Source organism: Mytilus edulis, chromosome 8, assembly GCF_963676685.1.
Source record: "Mytilus edulis chromosome 8, xbMytEdul2.2, whole genome shotgun sequence".
NCBI lineage: Eukaryota > Metazoa > Mollusca > Bivalvia > Mytilida > Mytilidae > Mytilus > Mytilus edulis.
The window spans coordinates 67,340,719-67,367,407 of NC_092351.1; the positions used below are offsets into that span (position 1 = coordinate 67,340,719).

The 26,689-nt window shown below is 32.5% G+C and overlaps 1 long non-coding RNA gene across 1 annotated transcript; it reads left to right on the forward strand.

Annotated features, from left to right (window-relative positions):
• The first annotated feature begins 1,924 nt into the window (after positions 1 to 1,924).
• On the forward strand, positions 1,925 to 23,100 carry LOC139486116 (uncharacterized). Its single transcript, XR_011655480.1, has 5 exons — positions 1,925 to 2,821; positions 4,687 to 4,748; positions 6,091 to 6,157; positions 6,541 to 6,704; positions 14,462 to 23,100. It is a non-coding gene; the product is annotated as an uncharacterized lncRNA (long non-coding RNA).
• Positions 23,101 to 26,689: the final 3,589 nt, after the last annotated feature.

Sequence of the window (26,689 nt, forward strand, 5' to 3'; positions counted from 1 at the left end):
GCCTTCCTTAAGAGGAGGCAAAACATGCATACACAAAGGCCTTAACAGAAAACATTCCTGCAATATCCAATCTGTGACGCGCCCTCCTAAAGAGGAGTCAAAACATGCATACGCAAATGCCTTAATATAAAACATTCCTGCAATGTCCAATCTGCGATGCGCCCTCCTCGAGAAGGAGGCTAAACATGCATACGCAAAGGCCTTAACAGAAAACATTCCTGCAATGTCCAATCTGCGACGTGGCCTCCTATAGAGGGAGGCAAAACATGCATACACAAAGGCCTTAACAGAAAACATTCCTGCAATGGCCAATCTGCGACGCGTCCTCCTCCTCCTAAAAAAAAATAATCATTGATTGTTTTGTCCTTAATTTAAATGGGGTTATGTACGATGCTACATTTTTACATCTAAAGTCTTGTTGCATTTTTACATTTTAGATTTCAAAATTGTATATAAGTAAGTCAATAAATATAAATAAGAATATATATATAGAAGAATCATGATTGATATTGTCCTTGATTAAAACGTATATTTTGTTATTTAAAAATAAATCTTCAGCATAAACTGTGATCCATTATTATCTGTCTTTTGAAATAGTATTCATATATTATTGTTAAAATTGAAACCTTCATACATGTTTTTGTGCTTTAATACAAATGTATAATATCAAAAATTGCAAATTACTTGTCTAAAATTAAAGAAAAAAATCAATATGCAATACTTATTTCAACGACACAAAGTTGTCTCATGCCAATAAATTATCTATAAATTTTCCCCGGGCGCCTTTTCTTTTCTCCGTGCGCTATTTTTTCTTCCCCTGGCACTTTTTCTTTTCCCCAGGCGTTGTTTCTTTTCCCCGGGAGCTGTTTCTTCACCCGGGCGCATTTTAGTAGGACCCTACACCACAACTGAGGATCTGTGAAATAATCATAGAAATGTTATCATCGAAACAACTTACAAGAAATATCGAAGGAATCATTGTGGTGTGCCTTCAGTAAATGTAATTTTGAAGTACCATATTAAATCTGATAATACTACAAAAGCAGGGGTTCAACATGTTGTACCCGAGATGTTTCAAAGAATTGTTACAAATTTAGACAGACAGTTTCATTCCTATTGGAATAAGTAAGTAGATAGTAGTTACCTAATAACATTTTTCTGTAAAAAAGATACAGTGATCATAAAAGCTTTTATAAGACCAAAAAGTAAACGTTCACGCCCATTCACGTTCTCACCCATTCACAATGGCACCCTTTCACTTTCGCACCCTACACGTTCGCGCCCATCTTTTATTGGTTTTGTGTTTAATAACTTTGTAATCAAGTTTTGGCAAGTGTATAATATATTTGTCATTGTCCTAAATTAAAGTGAGACAACATGTTTTTTTGTGTTGAATAAATCTTAATCTTGTTTTGGTTAAGTGTATTGCTAACTTTTATTTCATTGTTTCAAAATAAAGAGTGACTATGACAACATATTTTTTTGTGTTGAATAAATTTTAATCATGTTTTGGTAAGTGCATTGCTATGATTTTTTGTTTCATTGTTTCAGATCAAATGAATGGCCTATAAGCTGTTTAATAAAATCTTTTGTGTTTTTCATTTAAAATCTTCAATGTATTTACTCATACCAAGCTAAATACATGCAGTATTTTCATCAAATCAATTAAAAACAACAATCTTGATTTTCTAATTATCCAACTGAAATTTTATTTAAAATTTGGTGCGAATGTGCGAGGTGCAAACGTGAAGGAAGCGAAAGTGTATTGGGCGCCAACAAACCTGATACCCTGTCAGGTACCCCCCCCCTCCCCCCCCAAAAAAAAATAATAAAAAATATATAATGAAACACAAAAAAACAAAAGCAACAAAGAAACAACAAAAAAAACTTTTCTTTAATCCCCCTTTTTTAAACTATTAAACATTAAATTACATGAACCTATTTTAATCTTGTTTTTGAGAGACAAAAATTATAACATGAATGCTGTTTCATGTCTCCTTTCCTTTACCAGATTTGTAAGGTTTTGTACATGATAATCACATCATTTCATGCAAGTCCTTATGAAATAAAAAATGTTGCGGCAAGAATGCTGCACTGTTGTGGCCTTATAAACCGCAACCTGGTGAGGTTGTCAGAACATTGCTGCCGTAGTAGTGCTGAATGATGCCAGTACTGACATCATTCTGGCTTCATTGCAGCGCTATTTCCATTCATGACAAAAAGCGGTGCAATGTTGCCATAAAGCAAACATATACTTTTCTCATTTCTCATTCTAAATATACTAGAATGATGCCAGAATAGATCCAGATCATTGATGATGTCACCATATGTTGCTTGAGCTTATGATTTTAGTGAAGAATGGGATGTTCAATTATTGTTAAGACTTGTACATGTATGTAAATGTAGATTAACATGATTAAGTAAATGCATTATATAAAAGTTCAATCTCTGATCAATGAAATTGTCATATCCTGATAGACCTGGAGAGCATTTTCAAAAAATCGTAATTTACTCCAGGGACGAACTATCATGTAATGGGGCGAATTGGTCCCTTCTGAAACATTAGTTGTCGTTTCCCTTCCCTTTCTCAATTTAACCCTCGCTAAATTTTACTGAGCATGCAGAAAGAGGTTTGGTCAATTGTGTCTTTGTTACCCTCTAAAGTCAGCTAGCTTGAAAGTGCTATTTGTTTGAAAAAAAAATGAAGTACAAAAATGTATAATCACAAATTTAGATTGCTAATCAGACAAAACACAACACCTTTGACTGAAGTGAGGGGTCTCCTGTTGGCGTCATGGAAATTATGTTGTTGTTATTGAAGGTATTGATGTTGCATGTTGACAGTTCATGAGTTACACATTTTAACTCTCCTTTTTTTTAATGTGGAAAAATTAAGTGCATTACATATAGGAATAACCTCTGAGGATAGAACTTTACTTTCTTTAAAAAAAGAAGTTATTATAATAACCCTGAGTGCACAAAAAAATTCATGATTTTAATTAAAGGAGTTCAAACCTTTTCTCGGGTAAACTCAGCACTATACATACATACATGTATGTACCTGGTTAGACATTACTTTACCTTTTTTAATAGTCACTAATTAAGGAAGTCAGAATTTAAAGGCATAAGTGCCGCAATAGTGCCCACAAACTAATTTGCATACATAATAAACAATATCTGCATTGAACCCACAACATGTTGGGGCAAAGAAGCAGCATTTTCTGGCAATGGTGCCTGATAATAATTTTCATACTAAATATGTTATTGCAGCATCGTTGTTTAAAAGACAAATGTATCTACTAGCTATTTGAACATCAGTTAATGATCTTGTCTGCATTGATTCAACTTAAAACTATTGTCTTGATTGGTTGTCAGGTGGAATTTTTGAAAATTCTTGAAAATTTTTAAAAAATCTGATTAAATATTTTGTGGAAGGGCAGACTAAAAATTTCAGTGGTTGAGGATTATAAATCACATAAAAACCTATATTTTTTCGAAGATATGCATTTTCATCATCCAACTTAAAAGACTGTCGTCAAGTACTTTTAAATTAGAAAAAATAGCTATTCGAACTACTCTGTTTTTGTGATTCATTATATAGGTAGTTCACTTGACCCATATATTTTATCTTTTCGTAATGTGATTGTTTTATGTTCAGTTATAAAGTCAACCTGTAGCTTTGATACATGTATATAAAGTGATAGAATTTGAAGCGAGATGTTACATGTATATCAAATACTCTTGCTTGGTACATTTTAAAGACAAAATTACACCTCAAACACGCCGTAATATAAAAAGGTGCACTCGATTTTCTCTTTTCGATGCAATTGTTACCCATTTTTTGTTTTTTTCTCGAGTCACACAATGGAAGGGCAGACAAAAAAAATTACTGAACTTATACATTGTAATAGATTGATATGTTCTTCGTCCGTGGTACATGTAATTTTTTTTTATGCCCCACCTACGATAGTAGAGGGGCATTATGTTTTCTGGTCTGTGCGTCCGTTCGTTCGTCCGTCCGTCCGTTCGTTCGTTCGTTCGTCCGACTGTCCCGCTTCAGGTTAAAGTTTTTGGTCGAGGTAGTTTTTGATGAAGTTGAAGTCCAATCGACTTCAAACTTGGTACACATGTTCCCTATGATATGATCTTTCTAATTTTAATGCCAAATTAGAGATTTTACCCCAATTTCACGGTCCACTGAACATAGAAAATGATAGTGCGAGTGGGGCATTCGTGTACTGAGGACACATTCTTGTTTAAAATCAGAGGTTATGCATGCCATTTTCTACATCCAACTTGATAGATACCCATGTCGTCGACTTGATATATAATTGTTCTGCATTATACTATGTAATAGATAAATTGAAAACTTAAATGCAAATGGTGTTTTTAAAATAAAACACTTTGTAATTGAGAAGAAAATTGTTGTTTTATTTGCTCCTATTAACTTTTAAAATTTTTGTTACAATAGTAATCATTACAATAAGCATTTATCGCCCTCTCTAACAAAGAGTTTCGATTCTTTTGTTCTATATCAACTGGGTTTCTGCCTGTGTTTACTTGAGATAGGTTTTAAAATTCATGTTTTTATGTACATACAAGTAGAAATAGTAAATAGTTTTGATAGTGATACACAGAATGAGATCAATTGTGTATCTATTTTCTAATTTTTCTTTTATATTACAGCAATTTGTAGACTGTGTAGAGAAAAACTACTTGGAATTAACAGTATTGAACATGTTGAGGAGGTATGTCTTTTCATATACATGTAAATATATAATTCCCTGTATACTGGTACACATAAAATTGAGAATGGAAATGGGTAATGTGCCAAAGAGACAACAACCCGACCATAGAAAAAAACAACAGCAGAAGGTCACCAACAGGTCTTCAATGTAGCGAGAAATTTCCGCACCCGGAGGCGTCCTTCAACTGGCCCCTAAACAAATATATACTAGTTCAGTGATAATGAACGCCATACTAATTTCCAAATTGTTCACAAGAAACTAAAATTAAAATAATACAAGACTAACAAAGGCCAGAGGCTCCTGACTTGGGACAGGCGCAAAAATGTGGCGGGGTTAAACATGTTTGTGAGATCTCAACCCTCCCCCTATACCTCTAGCCAATGTAGAAAAGTAAACGCATAACAATACGCACATTAAAATTCAGTTCAAGAGAAGTCTGAGTCTGATGTCAGAAGATGTAACCAAAGAAAATAAACAAAATGACAATAATACATAAATAACAACAGACTACTAGCAGTCAACTGACATGCCAGCTCCAGACTTCAATTAAACTGACTGAAAGATTATGATTTCATCATATGAACATCAGGCACAATCCTTCCCGTTAGGGGTTTAGTATCATACCATCATAACATATATGAGAAGAACATAACCCGTGTCATGCCAACAACTGTATACTCAATAGTCAATAGTGAGTTTATTAAATACATGTCAAACTTTTGTACTCAAGGTAGTTTTACTATGCAGTGGTGGATGCAGCCATTTGAAAAAGGGGAGGTTCCCAACCCAGGACAAAGGGGGGGGGGGGGGTTCCAACTGTATGTCCCCATTCAAATGCATTGATCGTCCAAAAAAAGGGGGTGTTCCAACCCCGAAATCCTCCCTCGGATCCGCCACTGCTATTACAAGAATAAGAAGGTCTTTCAATTAAAAAATAACATAAAATTAAAAGTTCCAATTTGGTCTTCATATTCGCTTAGCTTTAGCACATTTTATTTGCAATTTGAATTGGTAATCTGGTTTTATCATTTAAGCATTAGTTAAAATCTATTAAAATAAAAAACAAGGTTTAAATTTATCTAATTTATACTTAGGGCCAATAGCGGTTAAACCATCCATTCATGGATGCATGATTGAGGGGAAGGGTAAATTTCTAAATCATTTGTGTATAAAACACACCTAAACTGAACCCTAACCCATTCATGTATTACTAAATCCTCTAAGATAGGTTGCTTTTTGTTTCAATATTATCATGTTTATTCCAGAATTTATTATTGTTTCACTTTCAATTAGTACCTTGTTTAAAATATTCTTAAAAAGTTTTTCTTTTCTTTTAATTTAGAAGAACACTATTGAAGACAAATACAAAGATTGCAGAAGCTGAAATACCACCACCTAAAAGAAAAAGAGTAGGTATAACTGTATATAAAAAGTGTCATACAATTTATAAAATGTCTCCTAAACTTGACTTTTTAAGATATCTTGTAAAAGTATGAAGATATCTTGTATAATATATTTTATATCGTTCATAAACTTTACAAGATATATCTCATAAACTTCAGAAGATATAAGATTTTCAAGATATCCAATTAGGAGATAATTGTATTGAATTTGAAGATTTGGAGCCATCAATCATGGATTTGATGGTTGCAAATTGAGTTAACTGGCGATGTGCATACGGAGCCAGTAATAAGATATTTGTGACCATCAAATCAAAAAACAGGGATATAACTAGTGAGCAATGTTTTATATTGTTTCTATCAGAATTCATTAAGTATCCAATCTTTTGTAGGCACTTGATTAAGTACCAGGGAAACCTTAAAGTGTGGACACAATCCTTGATTTAGATGTCACCAAGAATAAAGAAGCAATCACCAATATTACAAGTTTTACACAACTTGAGATTTGAGAGCAGTCATTTGAGGATGTGGCTGCAGGCATATAATATTGGTGAAGGTATAACATTTATATTTAACATAAAAAAAAAACAGAAATCAGATTACAAATAACATATAGTTTTATACATAACACAATCACTGAAAATACAGGGCATGGTTTATACATATTGAATGCGGCTGGGTAAAAAAGTCAATAATACTCAATCCTCCTCTTAAATCCTGGGTCAGTGGTTAAAAATATATAAAGACAATTAAAAGCAATACCATACTAAATTTAATAAGCTCAACACTTCAACTTAAAACATAAAATTAAATCATCTGATAAAATAGTTTCATAAGAACTAAGAATGGCTGACAGCCAATTAATAAATAGAGCCTATTGATTAAAAGACCACAAACTCCTATATAAGAATGTATGCTATAGAAATTCATGTAATTTTATATCATAGCATTATAAAAAATCTAGTTTAGGATCTTTATGTTGGATATTTTTTTTTAAAACTTTCATATTGACCAATTTAACCAACAATAAAATTCATACAATAGATAGGAAGATGTGGTATGAGTCCCAATGATTCTTTAATTTCAACAAGTACTCAATGACTGGACACAGATGTCTTTTAATGACCTCAATCATTACTGAAGGTAATCTTATAATTATTTCATTTACTAACTGTCCTGGACCAAATTTTTAAGCATTGTTAAAAGCATACTTACAAAACAAGGATCATTATTTTATTTTGTCACAACAGAGAAAACTAACACAAAATTCAATAAATATTGTTATGCATCATTTAAATTCCCTGCTTGTGGGTTACTGGATTATGGGTATTACATAACGGTACCCAAACTGCACTAAGTACCCAAATTGCACTAAGTACCCAAATTGCACCTATTAAGCAAAAATAGCAGTAAAAATCTTACAAGATTTCCTAGAGACTAAACAATTTGTATTTTTATGATTTGATACTATGCATGTCTTTCAACATAGGTAAAAATATTTAGATATACGCAAAATGTTCACAGTATTTATCAACAGATGAAGTGTTTACTGAAAAAGCAAAATGTATGGAATCGTCACCATGCAATGTCATCAAAACGTCATCTTTTTAAAATGAGCAAATACAATATGTTACAAGTATCCATTTCTTAAAAAATGAAGAGTAAACATGGACTAATAGGCCAATTAAAATGAATTGATAGATTTTCATCCCCGCCCGCCCCGATTTTTTTTATTTTTAGAAATTTACGATTTCCGGATTTTGTTCATTTCCGTTTCCGGTAACCGTCAAAAATTTTGTTTCCTTCAAAACCTCCTGTTTCAAATTTCGATTTTCGTATTTCTTAGAGTAATTTAAAATGATTCTGCAGCTCTTCATAACAAAATCCTTTACTGAGAATAGAGAATGATTACGAGAAGGGCATGAAATAATCGGGTTACAAGTAAAACGCTGTGTCCAAGAGCGCAAATCGCGGCATGACACAAATGTCTGTGATTTGAAAACCAGTGATTTTTTTATTGATAAAATCACTTTGTGGCAGGAATCTTGGACTGTGAATTATATCCAAAGAACAAGAATTGTGAAATACATTGGTACAAAACATAACTGGATTAAATAAATTGACACAAGCACGAACTTGTTAGATTTATGACAGTATATTGAGTTAAAAAATTCAGCAAACATACACTTAAATTACTCATGGCTATGATTTTAAAATTTTTTTTTTGACAAACATCAAACACCTTCTGTCCCATTTCTCTCAATAGAATCATTTAACAACTTCTTCTCTTTTTGTTAAGTTCATGTTTTACATATTGATTAAATTGTATTTGTGTCTTTAAGAAGAATCATAAAAGCACGTACATTTGTACCAACCCTATTTTTTCAAAACTGTTTCAGTTTTCATTTTATTCTGTACTCGTAATTCTTTTGTTGCATGCAAATGCATATTTGTTTCATTTTATGGAGACAAAAAAAAACATTGCTTAGAAAGACAAATAAATTTGGTGAAGGTAGTCTAAGTGAAGAGAGCATTTCTCTATGTTTTTGCTGTTTACTAAAAATAGGTTTCTAATTAAAGCAGCAGAATAGTGGTTGCCAATCAGAGATTTTTATTTAAGATTTGAAAAATTATGTACAATTTCATATACATGTATATACATGATATAAGCTTATTATTAGACTTGCATATATATGAAGAACACGTCACAAGAGGGTTTCATAAGAAATAAAAATAAAAATATAAAATCCTACCACCCGCCCCATTTTTTCCAGAAATTTGGATGAAAATCTACTAATTAATTTTAGTTGGCCATATCCAATTGTTCAAAATATTTGAAGAAATTAAACAAAAGCTCTGTTATTCGACTTATGACGATGCTAATTTAAGCATGGATGCAATTTGGGTACTCCTCATTACAGAATCGTTGATGGTTTGGAGGTCAGTACAGACCAATTTTTCTATGATTCCATATGGATTCAAAACTATAACCATATAGTAAACAATGATACATCTACAAAATAAGGGGTCATCCATAATTGTCAACCATTTTCCAAAGTGTACAAAACGTACACTTTTTCAGACCCCCCACCCTCCCTCAAAAAGTGTACATCAACCATTTTCAGATTTCAAGAGAGGAATCAATCATTCTTAATAAAAAGAAGATCCTGTTTATTATATTTTAGTTTAATATAAAAATTTTGCATTGAAAATAAACTAAAACATATCTGACTGTTTTATTTGATGACATCTATCTGTGATGCTTGTGTTTTGTTAGAATAGAGAGTTCCCCTATCACACAGTGGGAACTCCAATGAAAAAGGGCACCTAGAGCATGCAAAAGATTAACAAAAGGGCACATAAATTATGCTAAGAATCAAAGAAAGGGAAATGCATGGTTATATTGCATTGGTTATAACCGTTAAGTATGTACTGACAGTTGTTAATTGAAACAGAGCTCAAGACAGCAATCAATAAAAGTGTAATGTTTTAAAATTTTTTAAGTTTTTTAATTTCCTGCCTGTATTTCTATTTAAAAGGTCCCTGTAAATATGCCATTCATGGCACTATTATCGTTTATGTATATATACTGTAACATGTACATATATTGGATAATTTTTAAGGTTAAGGTTAAACTTCATATATATGGAAGTGCTCGTAATTAAAGGAGGCTTATACTAAGAAAAATAATTTACTTCCATTTTATTGGTTTACTGTTTTGGAATACATTACAAGGAAATTAATCGAAGGACCAGTTTAAAATCTTTTCACAAAATGGCGTCTTGTCAAAATCAAAACATTCAAAGAATTTAGTGTTTCCATCAGTTTTGTTTATTAAACAGAGTGAAACAATAACGATTTATAATAAAGCAGGTGAACTGGACAATCGGGGGTACTGAGAAATGCTTGCAAACTTTTTGTTTAAAATTTTTTACAAGTTTACATTTTTGAAAGATTTAGTTTTCATATGATTTGATCTTTTAATCGTTCAATCCGGATTGAGGAGAATTATGATATCGAAATAAATATCATCAAGTGAAAATAATAAAGAAGAAATAAGAAGTGAAACACACCCAAGCCAATTCTCGATTTTATACATTGACCTTCCCTACGGAAACGAAATAAATTCTGGAAATAAAAAAAAAGCGTACGGTAAAAATGTTGATTTTTTAACCCCCTCCCCCCAAGTGTACGTTTTGTACACTTTGGAAAATGGTTGACAATTATGGATGACCCCTAAACACATAATGAAAATATTTGTCTGAAGCATAAAGGTGTAATACCACCAAATCATAGTACGTCACATCTGGTTGCATACGAAAGTAGGTCTAAAAATATTCTAATATTCCCTTGAATTTGACAGTTGTAGAAAATAAACCCTGCATTTCAATGCACTTAATTTTTTCTGAGTCATAAACATGTATATTAGGTGTCTGAAAGCGTCATTCTTTTTTTATTTGATGGTCTTATAAAATTTTTTGGAAAGTTAAGGTTACATAGTTACCAAAGCAGGTAACCAGTAAATAACAGTGTAAACATTGGGTTGTTTACTTCTGATGATGGTTACTTTCTTATATGCAATGAAATGTAGTGTGAAATTTTCACTATAGCACTGGAAAGGATTAAACTTTATTCATGCAAAGTGTTTATTTAGTTGAAATAAAGGTAAATACTGTACATTTTTTTAAAAAGTGGCAATTTAACAAAGACTAATAGGGCAAAATCAATGGTGGCATTACACCTATTTAGGGAAATTACATGTGCACTCGGGACCTTATTGTACTTTCGTTTTTAAAAATTATTACTAAACTAGTTCTTACCTTGTAAACATGGACTATTCTGAATGGATTGAGACACAGAAAGCATGTTTGAGAGAAAATTGCCTTGAAATGGGGGTTTACGTGTGTTTGCTTAGTCAAATGGGTGGACAGACGAAGCTGTATTCAGTTTAAATAGTGTTAGGTTTCCTTGGGACAAAAAGCGTGTGAAAACGCGTGACGTAGATGCGGACTTGTTAATATGAATGTGGTAATGTTCATAATTTCATACAAATTTGTGAGTATAAAAAAACAATATATATTCTACTGTGAACTTTTATTGTATTAAACAGTGGTCTGCTATGTTGCTTTTAAAGCACCACCACTAGGCACATATTTAAAGCAACTGCCATTTTCAAGTTTAGTTACATTTATTTGATAACAGCACACAATACAAATGTAACATAGTCAAGTTCTGATCAGAATTCAGTGTCAATTTCTTTATAATTGAAAAGGCTCTCCTACAGTAGGAATTGATATTTGACTGAATTAGCTTCATCAAGATTTGAAAGAATGTCATAATGTTTGTTTTTTTTGGCAATGTAAAATGTCATTTATTATCTCTGCCATTGCTCCCATTGCTATTGCCTGGGTAAAACTAGGTAGTTCATCAAAAGAAAGCTGGTACTATGAGAGCTGATCCAACAGTTCTGTGATATTTTTATCCCCATGGCCTGTAGAAATCTGTTGCCGTGTTGTCTAGATTTGAAACTGAAATTGAAAAAGAAAAATGTTTTATAAATTTGATTTCCATTAGATAAACATGTTAAATGCTTATTCAAATAGCTACGTTGTATTTCTCCTCTCACATGTATTGTTTTTATACGACCGCAAAATTTGAAAAAATTTTCGTCGTATATTGCTATCACGTTGGCGTCGTCGTCGTCGTCCGAATACTTTTAGTTTTCGCACTCTAACTTTAGTAAAAGTGAATGGAAATCTATGAAATTTTAACACAAGGTTTATGACCACAAAAGGAAGGTTGGTATTGATTTTGGGAGTTTTGGTCCCAACATTTTAGGAATTGGGGGCCAAAAAGGGCCCAAATAAGCATTTTCTTGGTTTTTCGCACTATAACTTTAGTTTAAGTTAATAGAAATCTATGAAATTTTGACACAAGGTTTATGACCACAAAAGAACGGTTGGGATTGATTTTGGGAGTTTTGGTTTCTACAGTTTAGGAATTAGGGGCCAAAAAAGGGCCCAAATAAGCATTATTCTTGGTTTTCGCACAATAACTTTAGTTTAAGTAAATAGAAATCTATGAAATTTAAACACAAGGTTTATGACCATAAAAGGAAGGTTGGTATTGATTTTGGGAGTTTTGGTCCCAACAGAATAAGGGGCCCAAAGGGTCCAAAATTAAACTTTGTTTGATTTCATCAAAATTGAATAATTGGGGTTCTTTGATATGCCGAATCTAACTGTCATGACTGTGTATGTAGATTCTTAACTTTTGGTCACGTTTTCAAATTGGTCTACATTAAGGTCCAAAGGGTCCAAAATTAAACTTAGTTTGATTTTGACAAAAAATGAATCAGTTAGGCTCTTTGATATGCTGAATCTAAAAATGTACTTAGATTCTTGATTATTGGCCCAGTTTTCAAGTTGGTCCAAATCGGGGTCCAAAATTAAACCTTATTTGATTTCATCACAAATTGAATAAATGGGGTTCTTTGATATACCAAATCTAACTGTGTATGTAGATTCTTCATTTTTGGTCCTGTTTTCAAATTGGTCTACACTAAAGTCCAAAGGGTCCAAAATTAAACTAAATTTGATTTTAACAAAAATTGAATTCTTGGGCTTTTTTGATAGGCTGAATCTAAACATGTACTTAGATTTTTGTTTATGGGCCCAGTTTTCAAGTTGGTTCAAATCAGGATCCAAAATTATTATATTAAGTATTGTGCAATAGCAAGAAATTTTCAATTGCACAGTATTCAGCAATAGCAAGAAATCTTCAATTGCACAGTATTGTGAAATAGCAAGAAATTTTCAATTGCTCAGTATTGCGCAATAGCAAGAAATCTTCAATTGCACAGTATTGTGCACTGGCAAATATTTTCAATTGCACAGTATTGCACAATAGCCAGTAATATCTAATTGCACAATATTGTGCAATAGCAAGAAATTTTCAATTGATTGGAGTTATCTTTCTTTGTCCAGAATAGTAGTTGAGTCAACGTAAATCATTGTTTTATACAATATACAATGTATATTCACTTTTACTACCAACTGATAAATTAAAACAATCTTTACCATTCAGTGATAACAAGCACCTTTTGTTACATTTTAATATTTTATGATGTATTTAAATGAGTAGTTATTGTTGCAAACTCCATTAGAAATTTGAATTGAGATCAGTTTTGGAAAAGCAAAGGGGGATGTGGAAAAAAAAATGGGGGGGGGGGGGGGTAAATTTTTCTCATTTCAGATTTCATAAATAAAAAGAAAATTTCTTCAAACATTTTTTTGAGAGGATTAATATTCAACAGCATGGTGAATTACTCAAAGGCAAAAAAAAAAATTTAAGTTCATTAGACCACATTCATTCTGTGTCAGAAACCTATGCTGTGTCAACTATTTAATCACAATCCAAATTTAGAGCTGTATCCAGCTTGAATGTTGTGTCCATACTTGCCCCAACCGTTCAGGGTTCAACCTCTGCGGTCGTATAAAGCTGCGCCCTGAAGAGCATCTGGTTGGTTATTATCTTGAATATTATTATAGATAGAGATAAACTGTAAACTTCAATAATGTTCAGCAAAGTAAGATTTACAAATAAGTCAACATGACGGAAATGGTCAATTGACCCCCTATTCAAGGAGTTTTTGTCCTTTCTAGTCAATTTTTAACAATTTTCATAAAATTTGAACAAACACATCACAATCACCAAAACACAATTTGGTCATGAATCCATCTGCTTCCTATGTTTAATATTCACATATACCCAGGTGAGCGACACAGGCTCTTTAGAGCCTCAGTAGTTTGATGGTCTTATAAAATATTTTGGAAAGTTAAGGTTACATAGTTACCAAAGCAGGTAACCAGTAAATAACAGTGTAAAAATTGGGTTGTTTACTTCCGGTGATGGTTACTTTTTTATATGCAATGAAATGTAGTGTGAAATTTTCACTGTAGCACTGGAAAGGATTAAACTTTAAAAGTGCCAATTTAACAAAGACTAATAGGGGAAAACCAATGGTGGTATTACCGTAGGTTATAAAACTGTCAAAATAGGTGCAATTTGGGTACCCTCACGTTAGACAGAATCTTGTTACAGATAATCAGGTCGTCCAATATTGACAGAGAAATTCATACATTTAGTATTGTTTTCTTTTTTAAGTCACCTGGCCTACTTTGAGTTCATCTGGCATAAACTTTTTTCCAAAATCTTCGGATGCGACTGGGCCAGTTGGAACTAAACTTGGTTACATGTATATATAGTAAATTTGTATTTCACTGAACTCTTATTTTATTTATCTATTTTAAGGAACAGAACAGGCTCCAAAACAACAGAAGCAGACATTCATTTGTTCTATGGAAGGCTGCATTTGAGAGTTCAAGAACCAGATCAGTCTTGATCAACACCTCCTGTGTAATATAAGCTAGAGAGAGGACCATTAAAAGATCAGACAAAGTTCTATATGCCCAAAAGCTGTCAAATAATGTACATCATTGTCCTGATATGCAAGCAGTCTTAGTGAAAATGCATGTACTACAGACTTCAGTGCCAAAGAAATTGGATGAGCATTGCAAGTGAAAAATAGCATCAAACAGAAAGAATTTATGACATTTATTTAATCAAGGGGGAAAATCTGGTTCCAAAATTGACCCTTATAGTTATACAGCTAGCCTGCAGAAAGTATAAGATCAGGTGTATATACCTTTAGGAAAGATGAATTCTTAACTGCCCAGCAGATAATTTTTTTCTTTTCTCGATTGACACAACAACAGAGAAAGCAGATAAGCATGACTATAAATCAGCTCAATTAAAGTTATCATATTTGTCATCTGAAATCTCTAAACCCATGATCCTAACAAGATATGGCCATACAATATGTCTTTTCAAACATAATGCTATAAGTTTTTATGAAATTTGTGAAATGTTATCATGTAGATGTTTATTTTGATATTTTATATGTTGCACATTTGAATGTATGAACTTTTCATTTGAATACTGTTACATCTTTTTCTTTTGGTCAATATGTTCAAACTTGATTAGGTGATATTTCTGTAAACATAGCAGTTTGAACTTATTTTTGAGAATTGCTAAGTCTCTTGAAAGTTTGTAATACCTGTACAATGTCTTTGGTATGCTTGTTGATTTTATGTTATTCTGTAAAATGCAGACATGTTGGCATAGTTAGCGGATTAGTTTGAAGTGAACCTATTTAGCATTTTTATCAAGCTATGTATATTCATGGCTATTTGCCTACTTTTTCCGTCGATAATTCTTCAAACTTGGAAAAGGAATATTCTAATACAATTTGTTTGTATCATTGAATTTTATTGGCTACCATTCTGCATAAATTCCACAATCTACCTACCATAACTAAGGCTCTTCTTGAAAGGATGTGAGAAACAGCCATATTGGATTTAACCACATCATATTTACCTAATCAAAAACAAAATAAAAAACCTGCCTACCTTAAACTACTTTTTATCGGCTTATTTTCAAATTTGAAGCGTAAACGAAGCCCCAAAACATACGATGTAAACGTTTTGCATTCGTAGTATTCATATGAAGTCATGATGTTGCTAAAGAAGTCAGCAACATTTGGTGGAATTTTTAGCAACTTTATGTTAAAAAAAAAAACCAGAAACACTATTTTTATGGACTATTGCATTAGAATGGATATAACTGATCGTATTTTAAGGTTTGTGGACATAATATCTGTTTTAACTAGGCTAGTTAAAACGGATATATGTCCACAAACCTTAAAATATGATACAGTTAAACTAGCTCTGCTACACATTGCTAGGTAAAGTCAATTTGCGACAGTAATACCTACATTTTATGTCTGAAAAGGTTAAAATACAATACAGTTATCTTCTCAATTAAATACACATGATTGCACCAATATGAGTTTAATATAATGAAGTTTGAATGTACTAAGAAGATGTTTTACTTGATTTTGAAAATTTTAAATGGACAAGCGTTCTACCTTCATTGCTTTGTAAATAGCAATCTTTGTTGATCTGTATCAGTTAAAAACTAATATGCACAATCAGTTCTTTCCTCCAGCTCTGTATTCAATTACAAATATAAATCTTGAAAAATGAAAAATACATACTAAATTTGAGAAAGAAAAAAAATGTAAAATTTTGGAAATACGGTTACCATAGCAACCATTTTTATTAAATTTCATTAAGCAAAAATATTTTTCTGGTCTAAAAAATTTTACTGATTAATTTTGTTATATTGTAAGGAATTAAATGTCATGTTTGTATGGTGGTCCGAGACCACAATTGTCGTCCCTTTTTTTGTTGTTCACGAATATAGTCCCTAGTGTTGACAGTATAGTCCCTAGTGTTGACAGTGGGTTACTTGCCATTAATTTTTATACCCCTTCCAAATTTATTTCTCCATGTTTATTGCCTCAAATTGCAAGTATGGGGGTGAAATTACACTGTAAAAAAATTGGGTCCAGAATTTTAAAGGAAAGTAGTGATTTGGTCCAGCTGAAAAAGGTTGAAAATTAGCACTTCGGAAGCTTTCAAAAGATTTCAAGACGCCCTAAACATAAAATTGTCCATATTTTGAGTTAGAGCCGATGAAGTTTTCTATAATTTTGATATAATTTGTCCCAAAAGTAGTACAACACACTGTAAAAGTTTCTTTGAGAAAGCGCAGGTGGGATTTTTTTTATTTTCATTTATGTTCTAAAAGAAATGCACTACGAAATAATTGTGTTCTCGGACCTAAGAGGTGAAATCTGTAAATATAGAATCTGTACTTTGGCAACTTCCCTAAATGTTTTGATGGTGTCAATTTGTCAAATAGCATGAAACTAAAGGATTTAAACTTTTATTTGATAGAATTTCTGCAAAAATGACCAATTTTGGCATTTTATGGTCAAAATAGGCATTTATAGCTTTTTAACTCACCTGGCCCAAAGGGCCAAATATGCTTTTCCCATCACTTTGCGTCCGGCTTCCGTCGTCGTCCGCCGTCGTTAACTTTTACAAAAATCTTCTCCTCTGAAACTGCTGGGCCAAATTAAACCAAACTTGGCAACAATCATCATTGGGGTATCTAGTTTAAAAAATGTGTGGCGTGACCCCGCCTACAACCAAAATGGCCGCCATGGCTAAAAATAGAACATAGGGGTAAAATGCAGTTTTTGGCTTATAACTCAAAAACCAAAGCATTTTGAGAGAATCTGACAGGGTGAAATTGTTTATCAGGTCAAGATCTATCTGCCCTGAAATTTTCAGATGAATCAGACAATCCGTTGTTGGGTTGCTGCCCCTGAATATGTAATTTTAAGGAAATTTTGCTTTTGGTTATTATCTTGAATATTATTATAGATAGAGATAAACTGTAAACAGCAATAATGTACAGCAAAGTAAGACCTAAAAAGAAGTCAACATGACCAAAATGGTCAATTGACCCCTAAGGAGTTATTGCCCTTTATATAGTCATTTTTTTTTTTAAATTTTCACAGAATTTGTAAAATTTTACTAACATTTTCCACTGTAACTACTGGGTCAAGTTCATTATAGATAGAGATAATTGTAAGCAGCAAGAATGTTCAGTAAAGTAAGATCTACAAACACATCACCATCACCAAAACCACAATTTTGTCTTGAATCCATCTGTGTCTTTTGTTTAGTATTCACATAGACCAAGGTGAGCGACACAGGCTCTTTAGAGCCTCTAGTTCAATATTGATGCATAAATGGCATCCTGACTTTCTATCTGACAGGTTTTCATGCGTCAATATTTGTGTTTCTATGCCTTTATCTAGTTCTTTTACTTATTTATGAACTCTGAATCTACAGAAAAGAAGATTATCTCAGACAATATGTGCAAAATGTGTTGTATAAATGACCCTTGTCTAACGCCCTGTTTGGACGAAGTAAAAAGTGGGGAGCTTGGTACATAAGATTTGAAGTCCATAATAAATACCTCACTTAATTTGTATCAAAAGCACTTTACAAGTCTATTGTACCTGTTCCATTTCACATAATATCTTTCTTTTCTTCTGTAGGATAGCAAGTGATTTAAATATAAGCCTGTTGAAAATAAATTGCATGCAAGTTTTTCCCTAAAAAGGCAAAAATCTTTGTATCAGACCATTCTGTTTGTAAGAAAAGTTAATTGCAAGAGTCTTTTTGTGCTCAGATTTGTTGTATCATGTCACATGAGTATAGAAATGATAAAAAAAGGCACACATTTTTATTTCTTATAGCCTCAGTATGCATTTTTTAATGTAAATATATGGCACCGCCTAAATTGACCCTAAATTTTTTCCAGTCTTACTTGGCCTAAGACCCTTTTAAACTAATATGATATGTTATTTGTAACTTTTCTTTCCATTTAAAGTACTTTCATTACATATGTAAGGATTATTTATAACCAAAAAGCTTCACAAATTTAAAATTGCTGGAAAATATTACATCTTCATGTAAGGCTCCCCTTCATTGAAAAACCTCAATTTTTAGGCCCAGGCTCAATTAAGTTTTACTTTTGAATAATTATGCCAAGTCTGATAAATCAAATGAGTACTCTATTGCGTTTAGTACAGGATAAGTTATATATTAAGGCTTTTAAAAGTATTTTTTTGCAATATTTTAATTTTAAAAGCCCCAAATGTTGATAGTTGAAATTTTTCAATTTTAACGTCAAAATTTTACGCGCAAAGATGAGTATAGAAGTTAACTTATTGTCTATAATATACATCCTATTGTCATGAAACTTTGTAAGCAGTGTTATAATTTATTAAGCTTTGGTCATACCAAGTTTTTTTTAGATTTGTCAACTCTTTCTATCCTATTAGGTCCTAGACCACAATTGTCGTCCCTTGTTTTTCGTTGTTCACGAATATAGTCCCTAGTGTTGACAGTGGGTTACCCGGTACTTGCCATTAATTTTTATACCCCTTCCAAATTTATTTCTCCATGTTTATTAGGGCCCCGCCTTTAGGCGTGTACCCTATAGTGATCAGTCTGTCTGTCCGTCCGTAACACTTTTGTGTCCGCTCCATATCTAGAGAACCATTATGATTTCATACTTTATACTTTACATGTTTATTAACCACCACCAGAGGGCGTGTCATGATGTATGTGCAACTTCCTAGGTCAAAGGTCAAGGTAAAAAAACTTTGGTTTCAGTTGACAACCCTGTGTCCTGTGGTGAAGATCGTGTCCGCTCTATATCTTGAGAACCGTTATGATTTCAAAGTTTATACTTGACATGTATATGAACCAACACCAGAGGGTGTGTCATAATTTATGAACGACTGCCTAGGGCAAAGTTCAAGGTCAAAAAACTTTGGTTTCAGTTGACAACCCCATGTCCTATGGTAAAGATTGTGTCCGCTCTATATCTTGAGAACCGTTATCATTTTGAAGTTTATACCTGAAATGTATATAAACCAATATCAGAGGGTATGTCATAATTTATGAACAACTTACTAGGTCAAAGGTCAAGGTCAAAAACTTTGGTTTCAGTTGACAACCCCATGTCCTATGGTAAAGATCGTGTCAGCTCTATATCTTGAGAACCGTTATCATTTCAAAGTTTATACTTGACATGTATATAAACCAACACCAAAGGGTGTGTCATAATTTATGTGCAACTTCCTAGGTCAAAGGTCAAGGTCAAAAACTTTGGTTTCAATTGACAACCCCATGTCCTATGGTAAAGATTGTGTCCGCTCTATATCTTGAGAACCGTTATCATTTTGAAGTTTATACCTGAAATGTATATAAACCAATATCAGAGGGTATGTCATAATTTATGAACAACTTACTAGGTCAAAGGTCAAGGTCAAAAACTTTGGTTTCAGTTGACAACCCCATGTCCTATGGTAAAGATCGTGTCCGCTCTATATCTTGAGAACCGTTATCATTTCAAAGTTTATACTTGACATGTATATAAACCAACACCAAAGGGTGTGTCATAATTTATGTGCAACTTCCTAGGTCAAAGGTCAAGGTCAAAAACTTTGGTTTCAGTTGACAACCCCATGTCCTATGGTAAAGATCGTGTCCGCTCTATATCTTGAGAACCGTTATCATTTCAAAGTTTATACTTGACATGTTTATAAACCAACACCAAAGGGTGTGTCATAATTTATTTACAACATCCTAGGTCAAAGGTCAAGGTCAAAAACTTTGATTTCAGTTGACAAACCCATGTCCTATGGTAAAGATACAATTTATTAATGCACATTATTCACAGCGGGGCCCACAGAGATGGCTCCCATCTCAATGATATCTAGTTGCCTCAAATTGCAAGAATGGGGGTGAAATTACACTGTAAAAAAATTTGGGTCCAGAATTTTAAAGGAAAGTAGTGATTTGGTCCAGCTGAAAAAGGTTGAAAATTAGCACTTTGGAAGCTGTCAAAAGATTTCAAGACGCCCTAAACATAAAATTGTCCATATTTTGAGTTAGAGCCGATGAAGTTTTCTATAATTTTGATATAATTTGTCCCAAAAGTAGTACAACACACTGTAAAAGTTTCTTTGAGAAAGCGCAGGTGGGATTTTTTTTATTTTCATTTATGAAAGAAATGCACTACGAAATAATTGTGTTCTCGGACCTGGTGCAAATATGTAAATTACTTGGATCATTATTGACTTGTAGAAAAATACAATTTACGGAATTTGAAAATCTTGTTTTTTTTTATTCATTAATAATATTTTTTGCAATTATTTGCCCATTGATTTTATTTTATAATTTGAAAGCCCTTTATAGGTTCTTTCTAAATAGACCTCACATTTAACTATGAGACGCTGCATTTAAGAAAAAAATCCACTTGAATATATCCTATATTTACGCGTTTTTCACTGAAATCCAAATTTGCCATTTGACCATATCTTTACTAGCTGGTAGCAGAATAATTGATAGTGGTAATTGTAAATCATATGTGAATTTCAAACAGCAGAAAAAAAAGGTAATGTTTTACATAAATCAAGTACTAAACAGTGCAAAATGTTGTTTTTTCACTTTTTCAAGAGTTAAAATATGACCTTTTTTGGCCTAAATCAACCTATGTAGTTTCCATGGCAACCATATTATTCCGGAACAATTTGTTGCCAGTTATTGCCTTTAGGTATGGTACTGGCTATTATATAAAAGTTTCATCAAAATCTGAGACCATGTGTGCCAGACCCTATAAGAATTTCTTTGGTGGTTACAGAGAATTTTTCTTAACTCGTTTGTAGATCTTGTCTTGCTGACCATTTTTGTTTCAATAGTTTCTATCTATCGGTTAATAACACAAAAGATTGGTAAAGAGCAAAGACTGTAAAAACGAGACTACTAACGATTTCGCTGGACATTTGGACCTCCTTGTAAATCTTGTGTTGCTGGTAACTATTGTATTTAATAGTTTTCAACTATTTTATATTTTTCTAAACTATAGGCAAACATGGAAAGTGGTAAAATGTGTCATATATAAGGGCGATAACTCCTATTAGAAATCATTTGACTGTTTTGACGTGAATGGACATTTTGTAGAGCTCAACTTTCTAAACATATTTTTCGCATCCGGTTTTCGCTATTCATAGAGGTTTTCAATAAGCAGCACTTGCATTTCATTCCTATGTTTTAATTTCAGCCATGTCGGTTATCTTGGCTGGCAGGCAGGCCGTTTATCCATCCCACTTTTTAAACTAGATACACCAATGATAATTGTTGCCAAGTTTAACTAAACTGTCAAATGACTTCCTTTAAGACATGTGCTTGGTAACATTTGGCCCAGTAGCAGAAGATTTTTTGAAAAGTTAACAAAGACGAAAACAGACGTCAAGTGAAGTGACATGAAAAGCTCACTTGGTAGGGCCAGGTCAGATTAGAAAAAACAGCTCTCAAAGTATACCACCACTAAAGCCTAAAACCAGCAGAAAACGAACATGACAGAGCAGAAACACTGAATGAACAATTCAATTTATATAATTACATTAACTAAGAAGACATCAACTAAATATGTACCACTAAATAAACCGTTAAATCCAAATTGAAAATACATAATAAATTAAGTAGGGCGAGAAAAACAAATAGAATATGGACTCAATGCATCAAAAGTATGAAGGCCACGAGAAATAAGCCATAGAATGTCTAAAAAATATATAATGAATTAGCAGCTAAATATTTTATCATTTATTAACCAATTTTACAACAATTTTCAATACCAGCTGAATACCTGATGAATGGACAATAGCAGACATTTGTACATTTGTGCTATGCATTCTCTTGAAGATGCTCTAACATATAGTATGCTCCAACATAATGCGCAACCGGCTGGATTATTGTAATATCATCAAAAACTTTTCGTAAATATCGCAGTTGCAACTTTGTGCTGTTATCACCTTTAGTTTATATGTTGTGTTTTGTGTACTATTGTTTACTTAATATTTGTTTGTTTGTCTATTTGTTTTTTTGTTTTGTTCTTTTTTTGGGGTGTTTTTAGTCATGTCGTTGTCAGTTTATTTTCGACTTGTGAGTTTAAATGTCCCTGTGGTAACTTTCGCCATCTTTAAATGTTTTAAATTATAGTAAAACATACTGAATGAATGACGGGAATGACACTATTATCCATTATAAAAATGAAAAACAAAATCACGGCTACTTGAGAGGGACTGATTTTTTCAAAGAAGAATTAAGCGGTATGATATTTAAAGCAAACTGAGTTTGGACATTTTGATTATGAAAGGCCTAGGACATGACTACGGCTATCATGGTAAAAGGAAACTGCAAATCGTATATCAATGTAGGCTTCTAATTTTCCGCCACTTTTTTCACATCAATTCGTATTTATTAGTTTTAAATTCTAGGAGATGCATATTTTTCTAAACAGCGTAACTCAGTATTGAAATCGGGTGAGAAAGGTTTTTAAACTTAGTGATTTTGTCAATTTTAATTATTTTCTACAAAGAAATAAAGATTATTTTCTAGTTCCTGGGTTTCCTTATCGGTTGTTGTCCATACATCATTGTCCCGTTAGGTTTCTTTTTAGTTTTCTCTTCATTATACACGAAAAAGTGAAAAGGAAAATCACTAATGAAGAACAAGACAACAAGATACATTTGTACACCATATCAAAATTCAGGACAATTAAAAATTAAACAAAAGAAAATGAAAAGCATTTCCCCAAAAATGTATTACTTCACAACCTATCTATAGAATCGAGGCCACTGTCCATCTTTTTAGGCCATATGTTGATTCATTTGTGTGCTGTTGGGTTACTGTCTTATTGACATTTATTCAACTTTTGTTTTTAAATATGAAAAGTTGGACAGATTACTGAATCGCATAAACGACGTATGCATGATCTAGAATGGGATCTTGTATTTAAAAAGGCAGTGGCTATTTGACCAGCACCAGCAAAATAGCAAATTTGCTATTTAGCGGGCACTGAAAACTGTTCATTGATGTGATTAGTAGAGAATAAAAAAGCTTAATAATAATTTAAAATCATTTTATCACAATATCAAGCATTAATAAGAAATACAGTACAACAAAAAATACAAGATTTTCATAAATAAACAATTTATAATATTAATTAAAAGCATGAAAACACATTTGTAAATACATTATTAAATATATTTTTTTCTAAAATATTTATAACAAAATGTTGATTTTCAAATCGGTGTAAAATCTATGGTTTAAATATTCTGCCAGTGATAAAATAGTGTTATGCAAAACTACATCATAAATCAGATATGACAGACAATATTAATTTATTTATTCATGAAATGCACATTTATACCCCTGGGGGTTGAAGGCATATACAAACAATACAATACAATATACACAATGGAAAAATGAACATATTAAACATCATATATAAATGATAAAACAGTAATATTTATGCAGTTGTTGTGTCCACTCCCCTCAGTGCAAATGACTTTTTAATGAACGGAACAGTAAGCTGCATAATATCAAATGAAGATAGAATTAATTGTAATCTATCTGTTTCAGACAATGTAAAGTATTCTGGACATATATTATTTATATCTTTTTCAAGCTGATTACGTAAAGATTTATTAATTTTACATTTTAAGAAAAAGTGGGTTTCATCTTCAACCGCATTTATATTACACTGTTTACATATTCTATTTTCTCTTTGAATTCTTTTATATCTACCCCTCTCTATTTCCAAGAAATGGTCACTTACTCGCATTTTACATAATAATTTTCTATTTTCAAAACTATTTTTAGAAATGTATTTATCTATTTCATATTTGTTTTTATTTTACTGTACAAGAATATTTTACTGGTTTCATTAGTTAATTTTAATTTTTCAAAGAAAATATTTTCAAAGCTATCTTTTAGTTCTTTTTTAATATTTTTTGAGAATGAATTCTTGTTTATAGTTTATATCCTGTATTTTTTTTTATGTCTAATTTATTTACATTGGCTATATTTTCTACATATGAGAACCATGAAAATATACCGTTAGTGCTAAGCCATTTAGATAAACAGAAAGCATCATATAATAAAGGGTTATTTTCATCACCAGAAATTCTTGCTAAGTACTCTAATGATTGTACTTTAATAAAGACATCTATGGGATACTGAGCTAGTTCTGCTCTTGCAGCTATATTGACAGATTGTTTACTAAGCCCAAGTACATATTTGCAAAATTTTAAATGTGTCTTCTCCACTTGGCTACTATCAATCATTGCTAGAATATCAAATTTACTCATGTCTTTAATTTGTTCTCGTCTTTCAGCTCTTATTATTTTTTCATAAAAATCCATATACCAAATTTCAGAGTTATACATGAGAATAGGTTTAACTAGTGATTCAAACAATTTTTTGTATAGTTTTAGGCCAATTAAAACTAATTGATAGATTTTCATCCCCGCCCGCCCCTCTGAAATCGTCCCGCCCCGATTTTTTTTATTTAGGAAAAATTACGATTTCCGGATTTTGTTCATGTCCGTTATCGGTAAACATCGATAATTTTGTTTCATTTAAAACTTCCTGTTTCAAATTTCGGTTTTTATTTCTTCGAGGTATCTAACGAAAATGATTAAGTCGACATATTCTGCAGCTCTATGATGTCAACATCATGTACCGAGAATAGAGATAGATTACAAGAAGGGCATGACATATTCGAGTTTATACGAGTTGAACGCTGTGTCCAAGAACGCAAATCGCGGTATGTCACAAATGATTAGAAAGCCGTTTTTTTATTTATGCAATGACTTTGTGTCAGGAAATTCGGACTATGAATTCAATGATATCGAAAGCAAAGGAATCATGGGACACATTGGTACAAAAAAACATGTCAGGATTACAGAAATTGACACCAGAAAGAACTTGTTAGATTGATTACCACCATATATTGAGCTAAAACGAGGGTCGACAAACATTAATATTATAGCAATTCGTAAGATTTTAATACCCATGGCTATCGTTTTTTTGTTGACAAACAGCAATCACCCTCTGTCCCAATACCCTCAATATCTATACTATTAAGACCTCATTTTGGGTGTCGCTTCTCTTCTTTCCACAACAAATTAATCATCATGCCTCTGTGTCCTATGGGTACAGTGCATAATCGTATTTGTCATCCATTCATATGATTATTCAGATTGAGTTATTTTGGGTGAAAAACGAGAAAAAAGACGTCCGGATATGTTTCCGTCATTGGGCGAAATTTTAAGTCAGATTAGACTTCCGGTTTGCGTTTTTCTGTATATTTTGAACATACATTAATACTACGAATACAGTGTATTTTCTGTCTTATATCCGTCATTGGACGAAATTTAAATCAGATTAGACCTCCGGTTTGCGTTTTTCTTTTTACTTTGAAACAAATACATATACTACGAATAATGTGTATTTTCTGTCTGATATCATTTTCAAGTTTACTATCCACGGAAGTCACAGGGTTTATTTAATAGAGAGGGTCTGAATAATATATCAATGACCGCTGTGGATCAATTATTAAACTGAGAATTGACTGTAACAAAAAAATACACTTTCGGGACGTCTGGAACGGGTGTTTTTAAGATCGAAATTTCAGGATTGACCATTTCGGGATCCGGGATTTCTTTTTTCGAGTCGAATTTCGGGATGTCGAGATGTTTAATTTGTATAATAAATTCATAACCTCGGGATTTCATGTTTTCAAGCCCGGGATATTGGGATCAGGGCCCCTACGCAGTGGCGGATCCAGAAATTTTCATACGCAGGGGCCCGTTGACTGCCTAAGAGGGACCCGCTCCGAGCGGTCATGCTTCAGTGATTCCCTATATAAGCAACCAATTATTTTCCAGAAAAAGGGGGGCCCTAAATCCGCCTCTGCCCCGACCCCCCCCCCCCCCCCCACTTTTAATGAATGTTCATAATATACAGATAAGCGCTAAAATTATTCATGTGTCATTAAAATTAATAGAGAACAAACATAACAAAAGGATTTTGTTGTGGAAAAAGGAGGAGCCCGGCTAGAAAAACAATTATCCTGTCCCAAATTACCTATGACTTTTTATACCTTTTCTGCAATACTCAAGTCACTAAATGTTTTACAAAA